Source organism: Scylla paramamosain, chromosome 28, assembly GCF_035594125.1.
Source record: "Scylla paramamosain isolate STU-SP2022 chromosome 28, ASM3559412v1, whole genome shotgun sequence".
Taxonomy (NCBI): Eukaryota; Metazoa; Arthropoda; class Malacostraca; order Decapoda; family Portunidae; genus Scylla; species Scylla paramamosain.
The window spans coordinates 3,807,895-3,822,500 of record NC_087178.1 but is presented as its reverse complement, the minus strand read 5'-3'; the positions used below and the strand labels follow the sequence as shown (position 1 = coordinate 3,822,500).

The 14,606-nt window shown below is 41.3% G+C and overlaps 1 long non-coding RNA gene across 1 annotated transcript in view; it reads right to left on the bottom strand.

Annotated features, from left to right (window-relative positions):
- The window catches only part of LOC135114723 (uncharacterized), a 77,533-nt gene extending 63,266 nt beyond the window's left edge, over window positions 1-14,267 (bottom strand). Inside the window, exon 1 of the long non-coding RNA XR_010275653.1 lies at window positions 14,157-14,267. This is a non-coding gene — a long non-coding RNA (uncharacterized LOC135114723). The remainder of the gene's footprint in view (window positions 1-14,156) is intronic.
- Between the last annotated feature and the right edge of the window lie 339 nt (window positions 14,268-14,606).

Below are 14,606 nucleotides of genomic sequence, written 5' to 3'. Positions count from 1 at the left end.
TTCCTCTTCTTCATGATACGCGCAGCTTAATCCTCTGTGAGCCCTTTGACAAAATAAGCATAATTAATCACTCAGACTGATCTGGTGTAAGCTGCGATGCTTGGTAAAGATAAAACAATTATATTTCTATCCTATCATTTTTCAGTGTGATATTCAAAACGCACAATTCCTCCTATTTCTCTCTCTCTCTCTCTCTCTCTCTCTCTCTCTCTCTCTCTCTCTCTCTCTCTCTCTCTCTCTGTTGCCTGGGTGTCCGTGCTTTTATGACGTATAGCGGAGTGTCTTTTTAACTTCCATATTGTATTTTAACACTAAAGCAGTGAGTTGTGATACGCGTGAGGGGAAAAACCAGGAGTGTTAAATTCAAGATTATAAAGATTGCAAAGAAAAATGACGTGTATTGTTAAGACACGTAAGTTTTGCTCTAATGTGCTAATATTACAATTCTACAATACCTTGAATGTAGATGAATAAAAGCACCAGGGTAGCTATATAAAATACATTTACTTCCAACGTTACGGCTTCCCCACGGACCAGCCTGTCTCAGAAACCTTGAATACAGTCTGAGGTGTGTGCAGGTGGTAAAAATAAAGGTAGATCATTTAATAACTTACTAAGGGTGAATGTCTGAAGATACTAGTCAATACCTGTGTTATTAAGAGGGGCAGGATAACAGGCATGGGAGAAAGACCAATATTTTGAAACTCTTTGCTCTCTTACCACCAGTATTTTCCAAGGCCACAGAGATGATGAGCCGAGTTGTTAAGAATGATTCTACTGTTAATAATAGTCAATCCGTTATCAGAACCATAAAAGAAAATTAAAAAATCCGTGTAACTTTAGCTGAAGCCTTTTAAAAATTATGGAGGTGAGGCGCAGATGCGTTTCAGAACATGTTGCTAAGTATAGAGTCACCCACGCAGGGGAGGGAAGGAGGCGGTACATAATTCCGAAGCTTAACCTTGGCGAGGATGAATATTTAAAGACACAAGTTCCTGCATTAATAATAACAGAATAACAGACGATATATATATATATAATAGACATGAATACACGGACAGGTAAGAGATAAGGGAGGAAGGTTTAGAGAAAGCCTTCATTCTGGAGTAGGAACGAAGAGACTGATGACGATAATGATGATAATGATGATAATGATAATGATGAATACAGTCGTGCAATGGGGAAGAGAAGGAATAGGAAGACAAACTTAGCAAGATCGAAGAATCAGGGTAGCATGAACTATATATGTACCTTAATCCTGTAGTAAAATCGAACAGTTTGATGATGAAGAATAAATATAGCCTTGCAATGGAGAAGAGTTGGAGAAGGAAGACAAAATTAGGAAGATCGAAGAACCAGGAGAGGGTAAACTGTATGCGGTGTTTCGATTCTCCTTACCACGATGGCGTTAACAGTAGACACAAATAAACATCGAGTCTTGTGTAACGGATAATGTAAGGAAAAAGTGATGAACGTAGCAACGTCGAGGAACCAGTAAAGAATGAAGACCTGAAGACAATGGTTTGATCTTCACTAGCATAATGGATACAGTAAAGGAGGAATAAGTATTGAGACTTGTGCAGCAGGGAGGGAAGGAGTTAGGTGGAGAAAGCAGGAGAGAGTGGAAATTTAAGGATTCTGGTTCAATTTTTCATTAGTACTAGGGATATAGATTGTAGTAATGGGTGAATAAATATTATTGTATACAGCTGAGCAAAGGAGCTAGGTCGAGAAAAAATGCAGAGTCTTGTACAGCAGAGGGAAGGAGTTAGATCAAGAAAGCAAGATAAAATGGAGACCTAAAGATTCTATTTCAATTCATTAGTACAATATTGTATGTAGTCATGAAGGAATAAATATTGTCTTGTACAGCAGGGAAGGAAGGGTCAAGGAAGCATGAGAGGGTGAAGACCTGAAGATACTGGCTCATTTCTTTATCAGCTAAGATATAATAGCAGATAAATGATTAAATAAGGGAAGAGGAAGAGATAAACAACAAATTCAACAAAGACAAGGGAGGAATAACTATCTCCCTGGACCTTCAATCGCTTCTTTCTCTCATAACGACTACACTACTCACTACTCACTACTCACTACTGCCGTCCGCCATGATGGTTGGCTGTCAACAAACCCTGCTGGTGAATCTCTGGTGAAATTCCGGGTTTTTAAGGCATTTACGAGTGACTGCATGCCCAACACCCCACCATGAAGTTATAGAGGTACGGCCGAGTGATGCAAACTGCTTGATAAGACAGTGGATTTTAAGAAATGAAAGCTTGAATATCTGTGGCCTACCATCCAATAGCATTCGGCCAGGAATCCTACGTCAGTGTTGTTGGTGACGTCAGAGCCACGTCACTGATAAGAAGCCATGAATGACTCAGGTGAAGCCCAAAGTGAAGCAAATAAAGGTTCAAGTGAAACTGAGTTATCTGGAAGCCACAGTGATGGTGAATATGTTTTGAACGAGCTTTTGTGCTTCGTGCAGTTTCATATTCACAGATCTACCCGAAATAATATTGCTGAAGTGGTGTTACGCCACTTTAGTGAACCTGAGATAACTGTTGCGAAGGAAATACTTGTCTATAAGTACGATGAACTGATTAGTCACAAAATTAAAAGAGGCGTAATGTACCCGGTAAAACGAAAAGTGAGTCTACTGTGGATGACATCCTGACAGTTATGATGGAGCTGGATGGCAAAGAAGTATCTACATCCTTCGTAGCTAAAGACTTGAACCGACTGCCGAAATGTGATCCAAAAGACATTGATCCTTACGCTAATCACCAGCTGATAATGGCTCTCCAAGAAAGGGTGCACCGTTTGGAGGATAATATGAGTGAAGCAAAGGCTGAAATAATCTGCAATCAAGATGCAGTGTGACGTATAAAAAAACACACAAGAAGAAATGGAGACTGTTGTCACAAATCTAGTTGCAGAACCACCCTCTTATGCTGGTGTCACATCTGGTAACAGCCTACCCAGAGGATGCAGCAGAAATAATTTATCACAGAGAGATCTTTGTAGAAGGCATTATACGCAGTCGGAGACAGAGGATGAACCATCAGGACGGGATGATGAAGCTGTTAGTCAATTTCAGGAAGCAAGTGTTGGCCTGAATAATGGAATGTCCGATGGTGATGCTGCAACGGCAAATGGTGACGCTGAACCAAGAGTGAGCGGTGTCGACGATGGCGGAGACCGTGACAGTGATACTTCACGTGTGGTGACTGGAGGGCGTGGTGACGACGAGGTTGGTAGCGAGCAACACGGCGTCGATGCAACGCGCGGTGGTGATGGTGGTGGTCTTGGATCGTCGTCTGGGAATGGAAGTGTCTCAAGAGATGGGGCGTTGCCGCTTCGGGGTACCGGCGCTCCAAGAACGGTTGGCGCTCATAGGAACGGTAATCCATGGATAACAGTGGGACCTAACGGCAAGCCTGTCAAATCAAACCCCCCTCGACAGCCTGGAGGAGGATTCCTGCCCCGCCATGTAGGGGAAAATCCCAGGCAGGGCGGCAGGCGGCGTGTGCAGGGTAGTGCGACCAGTAACATGTTTAAGGGCGCGCCACCCCCAAGGAGGGATTTTTTTCTCTCGCGAGTTGTGAGTAACACTGATGATCAGGTTATAAAGGATTATATAAGAGACAAGGGAATCAATGATTTTGAATTGCAGTTAGTATCTAATGAACATTCCATATTTAAATCATATAAGCTATCAGTTTCTGTGGGAGACAAAATTAAAGTGTTGTCACCTGATATTTGGCCTCAAGGCGTTTGTGTTGAAAAGTGGAGAAATAGGAATTAATGTTTTTGTACAATTTCATGAAAATGGAAGACAGTAGAAATTTAACGTGTGTTTCATATAATTGTGAATATGCAGATGATTTAAGGGCACCGTTCCTAAGTGAGCTTTATAATCAAAGTGATTTTTTTTTAATCCAGGAGCATGGTTTGTTTATGAGTCAGCTTGATTGGTTTTATGGAGTGGGTGAGGGTGTGAATGTGCACGGGGTCAGCGCCATGGAGGAGGGTCGGCTGGTGCGGGGTAGGCCGCACGGCGGAGCAGCCATCCTGTGGCGTGACTCCAAGCGGTTTCGTGTCACTCCTGTACCTTATGAATCCAAACGATTGTGTGCTGTTCGAGTTCATTTACCAGAACAAACGGGTTTGGTGATATGTGTATATATGCCCTGTGATGATCAAAGAAGTGACCAAAATGTGAATGAATATGTAAATATACTGAGTGATATAGCAGTTCTTAGTCTTAGTAATGATATAGATTTTATATTAGTAGGTGGTGATTTTAATACTGATTTTAGCCGTGTTACGCCCCAGACACGGGCCTTTGTTAAATTTATCGATGAGTACAGGTTTTATTGTTGTGATAATGATGCCTTATCCACAGTTGCTTATACTTATTGCAGTAAAGGAAATAATTTTAAATCCCTGATAGATCATTTTTTGATATCAGACAATATATCTAACTTCCTTCAGACTTATACTACTATTGATTCTGTAAACAATCCATCAGACCATATAGCTATAAAGTGTGTTTTAGATGTTACTATTTCTTATAATGTGGAAAATATTGAGCATGAGACCTTCGAGCGCATATGTTGGCATAAGGCAAATACTGAGGATATATTAAGGTATAAAGAGTTAGTCACTGGATATCTGTTAAATGTTCCCCTACCGGAAGATATGTTAATGTGTAGAAATAATATGTGCACCCAGCATGAAATGGAAATAGCAGCATTTTATGATCATATCACCAATGCACTTATAAAGGCAAGTAAAGAGTGTATACCAAGGACAAATTGTGGGAGAGTTAAGAAAATTGTGCCAGGCTGGAATGATTGTGTTGAGGGTTATTTTCGCACTGCTTTGTTTTGGCACAGGTTATGGGTAGACAGTGAACGACCTCAGCAAGGTCTCATTGCCGAAATACGCCGTACAACACGTAAATGTTATCACCAAGCACGCAAGATGGTTATAAAGCAAGAAGAGTTAATAACTACAGAGAAATTAGCTGAGAGTTTGCAGGCTAGTGCTTCTGGTAGACAGTTTTGGAGATCTGTAAGAAACAAGGGAAAACAGAAGAAAAAAACGCCTAAGGCAGTTGATGGAAAACATTGTCCTAAAGATATAGCTGATTTATTTAAAGGAAAGTTTGAAGAGCTTTACAACAGTACCTCATACGATACAAATGAGATGGATAGCTTAAAATCTGCCATCAACAGTGTAATTTCTTGTCAGAAAAATAGTAATGAAAGTATACTTTTGATTACGCCTGATGAGGTGCGTCAAGCACTGCGGAGAGTGAGGCCTGGAAAGGGAGAAGGTGAGGGTGACCTGATGTCTGACCATCTCATACATGCTGGTGATGTGTTATACGGACACTTGTCTGTACTGTTTTCAGCCATGTTGAGGCACGGTTTCTCTCCCCACAGCATGATGAAAGGGGTTATGATACCGCTTCCTAAAGGTCGTTGGGCAAATCTTAATACCAGTGAAAATTACAGAGCGATTACTCTTAGTAGTTTGATGAGTAAAATACTGGATAATATTGTATTGATGAGAGAAAGGGATAAACTATTGACCAATGATTTGCAGTTTGGGTTCAAAGAAGGAACATCCTCTACTATGTGTACAGCAATGGTGAGAGAAACTGTGTCTTATTATGTATCTAAAGGTACAACTGTTTATGGGTTTACTTTAGATGCAAGCAAGGCTTTCGACAGAGTTAATTATTGCAAATTATTTGATATTCTATTGAAACGTAATGTATGTCCTCTTATATGTAGATTATTGTTAAACATGTACGTAAATCAAAAACTAAGCGTAAGATGGAATGACTTACTGTCTAGTACATTTGAAGTGAGTAATGGAGTCAAACAAGGTGGTGTGATCTCTCCTATACTGTATTGTGTTTATGTAGACGGGTTACTCACGGAATTGCGAGACTCTGGCGTTGGCTGCTACATGGGTGGCACCTATGCAGGAGCCTTCGGGTTTGCTGATGACCTAAAAGGTCTAGCACCAAGTGTTTTTGCTCTCAAGAAGATGATAAGCATCTGTGTAGATTATGCATCGAGATATGACATTGTGTATAACGAAAAGAAAAGCAAATTAATAGTTTTCCACGGTAATAAAAGAAGTAATATAATTCCTAATGTAGAAATTAATGGTAAAACTATTGATATTATGGAGGAAATTGTACACCTGGGAAATGTTTTAGGAAGAAATATTTTTAAATGTGATACTTCTAAATGTGTGACTGATTTTTATCGACAATGTAATTCATTTTTATCCCGTTTTAAGGGTGGACTGTCACATGTAAGAAATACTTTGTTTTTTAAATATTGTTCTAGTTTTTATGGTAGTCAACTTTTAAATGTGTGTGATGGTAGCATGGAAGCGGTGTACCGAGCGTGGAGGGTTGCAGTGCGTCGAGTGTGGAAGCTGCCCTGGACCACACACTGTAGTCTGCTTCCTCACATTGCTAATGTTATGCCCCCAGAAATGTGGTTCGCAAAACGGGAGATTGCTTTTATAAACCAAATATTAACATCAGACAATATGGTTATAAGAACAATAGGAAGAATGGGGGTTTATGGAAGACATTCAATAATGGGCAGTAATGTAAGATATCTTTCATACAAATTTAATATGAATATTGGAGACATCAATAAGGTTTGGACGCAGCTGCAGTGTGACCAGTACGAACTTGCACGGACTGGTGCACAAATTCGTGAATTGTGTTTGATGAGGGATAGATGTGATACCACAATCTTAGATGTAAGGGAAACTAAGATGTTGATTGATGCTTTGTGCACCGAGTGACGTCGGATTCAGTATGATATTGTCTAATTTAGTATAAATTTATGTCTTTTTTTTTTTTTTTAATAATTAAATGAAATGTTTTTCTTTCTTTTAGTTTTAGTATGTATTTTAGTTTGTGTACACATCTTGTGTGAATAAAGAATATTGAATTGAATTGAATTGAACATTGAAACGCCACAAAGATTAGTAGTTGAGTCCTTACCGATGTTTTCCCATTACTGATGCAGAATCTTTGTCAAACTACCATTGCAGTCATGAAAATACCCCGGCAAACACCAATTACCAATGCGGCAAGGAAAAACAAGCCAGGAGAGGGCGTCGAAAAGTTGGCAATGGCTTACTCTGAAACGAGGACTGAAAATGACTGAGAGAGAGAGAGAGAGAGAGAGAGAGAGAGAGAGAGAGAGAGAGAGAGAGAGAGAGAGAGAGAGAGAGAGAGAGAGAGAGAGAGAGATTACTGACGACTGTGGAAACATGCTAAGGGAAAACAAACATTCTTTCACTCAACGTACTAGTATTTTCAAGCCGTTATGTAGGAGGAGCGCCTACACACACACACACACGGTAAATACATTCCTTTTCTGACCAGTGTAGGTAGAGCGTGAGAAAGAAACAAGTAACCATGGGAACGATACGGAATGTAAGACGTCACTGTAACTGTCACCGGATGCATGAATATCTATATATGTATTTATTTATGTATGTATGTATGTAGTTATGTATGTATGTATATATGTATGTATAAGTAATGAATTCAGGTGATGTAGGACGAACAAATCTCTCTCTCTCTCTCTCTCTCTCTCTCTCTCTCTCTCTCTCTCTCTCTCTCTCTCTCTCTCTCTCTCTGCCATAGGCCTATAGAGAGCCTAAGGACAATATCGCCGTGGCAAGATGGCTAAAAACTCCATTAAAAGTGAGATTTAGTTCCTCATATACTGCATCAAGGAGACAAGGAAGGAGGAGGAGGAGGAGGTGGAGGAGGAGGAGGAGGAGGAGGAGGAGGAGGAGGAGGAGGAGGAGGAGGAGGAGGAGGAGGAGGAGGAGGAGGAGGGACCTCTTTCCTCCCCACTCTTTAACTGGCTTCGGTTGGAGGGACTCAGGAAATTGTGGCAATAACAAAGACCTGCTTCCTCCTCCTCCTCCTCCTCCTCCTCCTCCTCCTCCTCCTCCATCTCCTCCTCGTCCTCGTCCTTCCCTCTTTTCCTCGTCCATTCCTTCCCTCCCTCTGAAGACACGCTACATTAACTGGTTTCTGCCATTCTCTCTCTCTCTCTCTCTCTCTCTCTCTCTCACCCGTCCACCCAGTCTCCCAACCAACCACACACACACACACACACACACACACACACACACACACACACACACACACACACACACACACACACTTCAGCAACCATCAATCACTAACCTGCTGCTAATGACAAGAGAGAGCGTGGACGTAAGAGAGGAGAGGCGAGGAGAGGAGAGGAGAGGAGAGGAGGAGAGAGGAGAGAAGGAAGAAGGATAATAAAGCGAAGAGTAGAATATAGGAAAATCAGAAAAGTAGAGAGAGAGAGAGAGAGAGAGAGAGAGAGAGAGAGAGAGAGAGAGAGAGAGAGAGAGAGAGAGAGAGAGAGAGAGAGAGAGAGAGAGAGACGGGGGGAAAGGGTAGCGGGGGACAGAAGGGAGGATAGGGGGGTCAGGGAGGGGTCAACTTCATTTTTTGGCAGTCATAAATTTGGCGGCTAATTAGTATTTACACCTGACGCGACTCCCTAAACACAGGTGAGCTGATTAACCTGTCCTGCATTATGGCGACACTAGGTCAGGTAAGGGCGGCGAGATGGAGCACCAGAGAGAGAGAGAGAGAGAGAGAGAGAGAGAGAGAGAGAGAGAGAGAGAGAGAGAGAGAGAGAGAGAACCATCCAGCCTACACGTTGCGGTCTCTGTAAAAGACATAGTCACTTATTCCCCCTATCTTCCTCGCATGTGTCTAATTGTCTTGTAAAGCGCCACTAACGACCTGATTACTGAGTGCATTCCATTCATCTACCGCTCCATTTGGGATCCAGCTGCTATGTTTTAAAACCTTACTGCATCAAAACCGAACCCATTATGATTACTGAGAGAGAGAGAGAGAGAGAGAGAGAGAGAGAGAGAGAGAGAGAGAGAGAGAGAGAGAGAGAGAGAGAGAGAGAGAGAGAGAGAGAGAATACGTCGTTCACAGGATTAAAATCTTCATGAGCAGCGTAATCTAGTAATATTATTTTCATTTTTAATTACCTCAACGCGCCCGGACGGTCAAGGATACTTACTTCATAAATAAACATACAAATAAAGAGTTAAAAGGTCAGCTATTATCGCCTCACTATAATGAAAGATAAAAAGAGCGAGAATCCTATAAAAAGAGAGCGAACTTAAAACTGACAGAGCGTAGTGCAAAATAATCCCACCTGATAGAGGATATTAATATGGTACTGATCTCTCTCTCTCTCTCTCTCTCTCTCTCTCTCTCTCTCTCTCTCTCTCTCTCTCTCTCTCTCTCTCTCAATCAGTCAAACAGAAGGGCATGACAACACCACCATTAGCTCAGTCCTCCGTGTAATGCTGCGCGAATGGTGATCATTACCTCAGATATAATTAAAGGCACGCATCATTTTGTACAGCCCGGTCACTAATGATGATGCCTCTATTTGTTATAATGGGGGCGGCAATGGTAGGCGTGGTTGTGATTGTGGTGGTGGTGGTGGTGTTGTTGTTGTTGAAGGTTTCCTCTCCAAGCTTAAGAGTATTTCTGCTGTATTATTGGCAGTAATGATACATAAACATCATTATCATCAACAACAACAACAACAACAACAACAACAACAACAACAACTAATACTACTACTACTACTTTAACCACTACAATTTCTACACCCTACCCACTCACTACCCTGTCAACACACACACACACACACACACACACACACACACACACACACACACACACACACACCACAATCCCGTGAACCAGACCTAAACACCCAAAGCATAATCACAAAAGCAGTGGTGTTTGTGGACGCGTGAGGTAGTGATAATAACACAACACCAGGGCGGTCCAGTAATATCCATCCTCCATTCCTCTCGCCAGACAGTATCACAACGTTTTCATCTTCAGAGTTTACATAACATCAAGCGATTATGCACACGTGTTCACATTCGCACTGGTCGTGTTTATCGGTCGTAAGGCACGTGGCTGGAAACATACAGGGGGGTACAGCAGGTGAGGAGGAAGAAGAGGAGGAGGAGGAGGAGTGATAGTAATGAAGGTTTAAGGAAAGATGAAAGTTACAGTAACATAAAGGAACATGTTATATTTCTGCTGAATACGCGGAGAAGAGTGGAGAGAGGGAGGGAGGGAGAGAGGGAATGAAAGATATGTAAACAATAGAGGAAAGGAGGAGGAAAGATTAGAAATGGAAAGGAGAGAAATCCAGGAGTATAGATAAATGATAAGTGTTGTAACGACGGAGGGACGCACGAAGGAAGGGAATAAAAGGAGAAAGATAAACAATAAAGGAGAGGAGGAACGAGAACTGAAGCAAGAGACGGGAGGAGAAAGAGAAACATTGATGCTTTTGAGACTTTGAGATAACGTACACCTCCGCACTGATAGTAGTAGTAGTAGTAGTAGTAGTAGTAGTAGTAGTAGTAGTAGTAGTAGTAGTAGTAGTAGAAGCAGTAATAATTTCACGTCACGTCGCTGAAACAAAATAGTTATCAAGACACACACACACACACACACACACACACACACACACACACACACAGCGCAGCCTTGCATTTAAAAGCCCTCCACACAAGCTGGCGTTCAGAGAGGAAGGTCAGGTTTAGCGTGTAACTCTCCGTTTTGCGCCTTTTAATTCTCGCTCCTCGTGGTATCGGGAATTCAAAGTTGTTGTTCCCGTTTTCGTTGCGTGAAGCGGGCGCGTGAACTACGTTTTCTATGCCGTTAGCGAAGCGTTGATCGTCATTACCGAATACCCCCCGATGTCCTGTGTCCGAGGAATTTTAATGCGATGCTACAAGGCTGTGTGTGTGTGTGTGTGTGTGTGTGTGTGTGTGTGTGTGTGTGTGTGTGTTTTCAGTCCGTGCTTTTGACTTGTAACACAGAGTAATACAGAAAGAATTCACTCGAGCGTTCGCACGTACCTATGAACCACACATGTGCAATTCATTTATCAACAACGCATGGAAAGGTTTCGCCCGTGGAAAGAACATGCACTGGCCAGCGACTCAATGAGTAATGTGCATGCGAACAATGGATAGGAGAGATAAGAAACGCTGAAAATGTTGAATAGTGGGAGAGTATAAACGTGTGTGTGTGTGTGTGTGTGTGTGTGTGTGTGTGTGTGTGTGTGTGTGTGTGTGTGTGTGTGTGTGTGTGTGTGTGTGTGTGTGTGTGTGTGTGTGTGTGTGTGTGTGTAATGAAAAAAAAGCGTTCTGAAACTTAAGGGTGCTTCTGGAGAGAGAGAGAGAGAGAGAGAGAGAGAGAGAGAGAGAGAGAGAGAGAGAGAGAGAGAGAGAGAGAGAGAGAGAGAGAGAGAATTATACTACAGCAAGAACATTTTTTTCCTGAGCGATACACGTGTTGAAACATATATCGCAAGCATGAATGTGTGTGTGTGTGTGTGTGTGTGTGTGTGTGTGTTTGGTAGCGGTGGGAGGTTAGTGACACTGCTACCTGCGTGCGGCGTGTTGTAGAGGAAGGGGGAGGGAAGGCAGGGTAGGGGATTGATTGATGTTGATTGAAAATAAATAGCCTCGTTGAGGGCGCATCAGTTCAACAGTACATGGGTGACCAGTTCCCATATTAATTCACTAATTCATCATTTACCTCTGCACCTGTAACTCTTTCATTCATTTCCCTTCTCTCACCCCCTTTTTCCCCCAACTCGTCTTTTCTCTATGGCTTTCCCCTTCTATTTCTTATTTTTCTCTTCGTATTCCTATTTATCACTCTCTTCTCTTTTCATCATTTATCTCAACTTCTATAATTTTCGCATTCATCTATTCATCACGTTCCTTTTGTTTCTTTTAATGCTACTCTTCCATCCATCCTCTTGTTCCACTTTATAACTCTTTCTCTTCCTCCTCATCCTTTCCATTCATATTCTTCTTTCATTTCCTTTCTCCATCTTCATCTTGTCGTTTTCCTCATCATACATTTAAATAGGTCTTTTGTCCTTCACTGCCTCCTTCTCCTATTCCTTCTTATTCTCCTTTCGTATCTCATCGTCGTCTGCTTCATTATCCTTACTACTATTCACTGCCCCCTTCTTCTCCTCCCCCTCCTTGTTCTTGTTCTTATTTATCTTCGTAAGGACCAAGAGATCTGATGCTGCTTAAGCCTCCTTTGTGTTCTTTTTCTTTGTGTTCCTTCTTGTTCCTCTTCCAGCAAACATGACTCACAAACTACCTGAACTAAAATTATTAAAGAGGAAATAAATGTATGGTGTCAGTCTCTCATATGTGGTGTTATTTATATATTTATTTCGATGTGTCATAGGTAGAATGAGAGCCAAGCAGCGCGCCTTTAAATATGCGTGTTTGATGATGCATCTGATGGTCACTCGTAATTGATGTAAACACATTCAATATCTTGTCACAAAAATACGTTGCCATGTGTATTTTTTGGTGTGTGAGTGTGTGTGTGTGTATGTGTGTGCGTGAGAATACTAATCCTACTCTCTCTCTCTCTCTCTCTCTCTCTCTCTCTCTCTCTCTCTCTCTCTCTCTCTCTCTCTCTTTCTCTCATGAATTTCATACATAATAAACGGTCTGGTTGGCGTTCACTCCGTCTGCTTGATAATGACACCCAAGATATAATCTAAAATTCATATGTATAATTTTCTGCATTATGATCGAGGTTATAATATATTGTAGTAATTACCATCAGAATTCCTTTATATTAATAAATTATGCTGAAGATAAAAATTATGAAAATGATGATGATGATGGTGATGATGATAATGTAGATGAAATAGATCAGATGCGATAATGTGATTTCATTTTACTTACTCTGTTGTATCTGGATGGAGAATTAAATGGGAGAGTACAAGCAGGCAGGTCTAATTGGAGGAAATGCTCTGAAATGATATGTGATAGAAAGGTTAGTGCCAGAGTGAATGATGGCATGGCATATCGTTCAGTGGTGAGGCCAGCGATGATATATGGCTCGGAGACGTGGCCTGTTAAGAATACACAAGAAAGAAAAATGAAAGTGGCTGAAATGAGAATGGTGCGATGGATGTTGAGAGTGACGAGGAGCGATAAGATCAGAAACGAGGGAATCAGAGGGGCAGCCAAGGTGACACAAGTGGGAGAGAAGATGCAAGAAGGCTTCAGTGGTATGAACTGTACGAGGAGAGATGAACAACGGATTGGTGGAGGGATGATGGAGTTACAGGTTGAAGGAGTAAGACGAAGAGGGAGACCATGAAGACGAAGGGGTGGTTGTATACGGAGCGGCTTAAGAGAGGACCTGTGGAGAGGAAGCACTGGACAAGAGAGTGAAACAAGAGAAAGTTGGAAAGGTTGATAAGAAACCACGACCTTATATAGATACCGGCAAAACGCGTGAGAAGACTATCATATCTTAGCACTTCCTAAAAATAGCTAGCCTGATTTTTCCTAAATACCCTCCTGAACCCAGCGATGCAAACATTATAATGAAGACGCCTCCACGAAACAATCTTGCCCTGAAAATACACCATCCTGACGCTAAAAACAGTGCAATCCCCCACCAAAAAAATAATAAATAAATAAATAAATAAATAAATAAAAAAATAAAAAAAATAAATAAATAAATAAACAAAAATTAAATAAATAAATAACAGCCCTTCAGGAATACTTAATTTTCGTCTTTTTAACCATTTTCATCTCACAATATCCATTTTCTTGAAAGATATGAGTCATCCCTTTCACAACTGGGCTCAAACATGACTATATGTGATGAGTGACTGTGAGAAAAGGAAATAAATACAAAAAAAAAAAAGATACTGACCATTACGTATATATTTACGAAGCCGTGTTATTGAAGTTTTTCCTACTTTTCTCCATTAGCCTTGTAATAACCAAGCAAAAAGTAATAAAAATGAAGAATGACCAGGACGGTAAACACGAGGGAATGTGACAAATATATCATTTACACCGCTATATTACAAGGCAGTGAGGGGTGTGGCCGCCTCCCCTGCCATCAGCCATACAGGGGCCAGCTGTTTCACCTCCATATTGGCCTAAATACCACTACCATCACCCTCTTAACTACACCAGGCTTTTCTACTCACCCTCTTTTTCGTCCAGCTTCACTCCTGCGCCGTGGTAATAATCAGTAACGTTGGAATAATGCACCAAAATAAGGATATCTTTACCACACACCCCTCCATGTTTAAAGGGACACGTGACAACAGTTGCTCAAAATATATACATGAATGCGTTTTCTGAGAATTAATAATATTGTAGCTTAGAAATTAGAAAAATGCTTACATATATAAGTTTTAATGTTACAACATAAATGTTCCAAACATAAACAATTATAAAAGTGTAAAACACAAAATAGTCTAAATATCGACATACATATTTAACGAGCTCACCTGACAAGAAAGCCTGGCACTTATGGAGAACGTGGGTCTTGCTTGCGTCCACCCTAACTGCGCAGGTCTGTATTTCTGCCGCAGTATTGCCACGCTGAGCTACACAACTTCCTACCTTTTTATCCCACATTACAAAAAGCACAA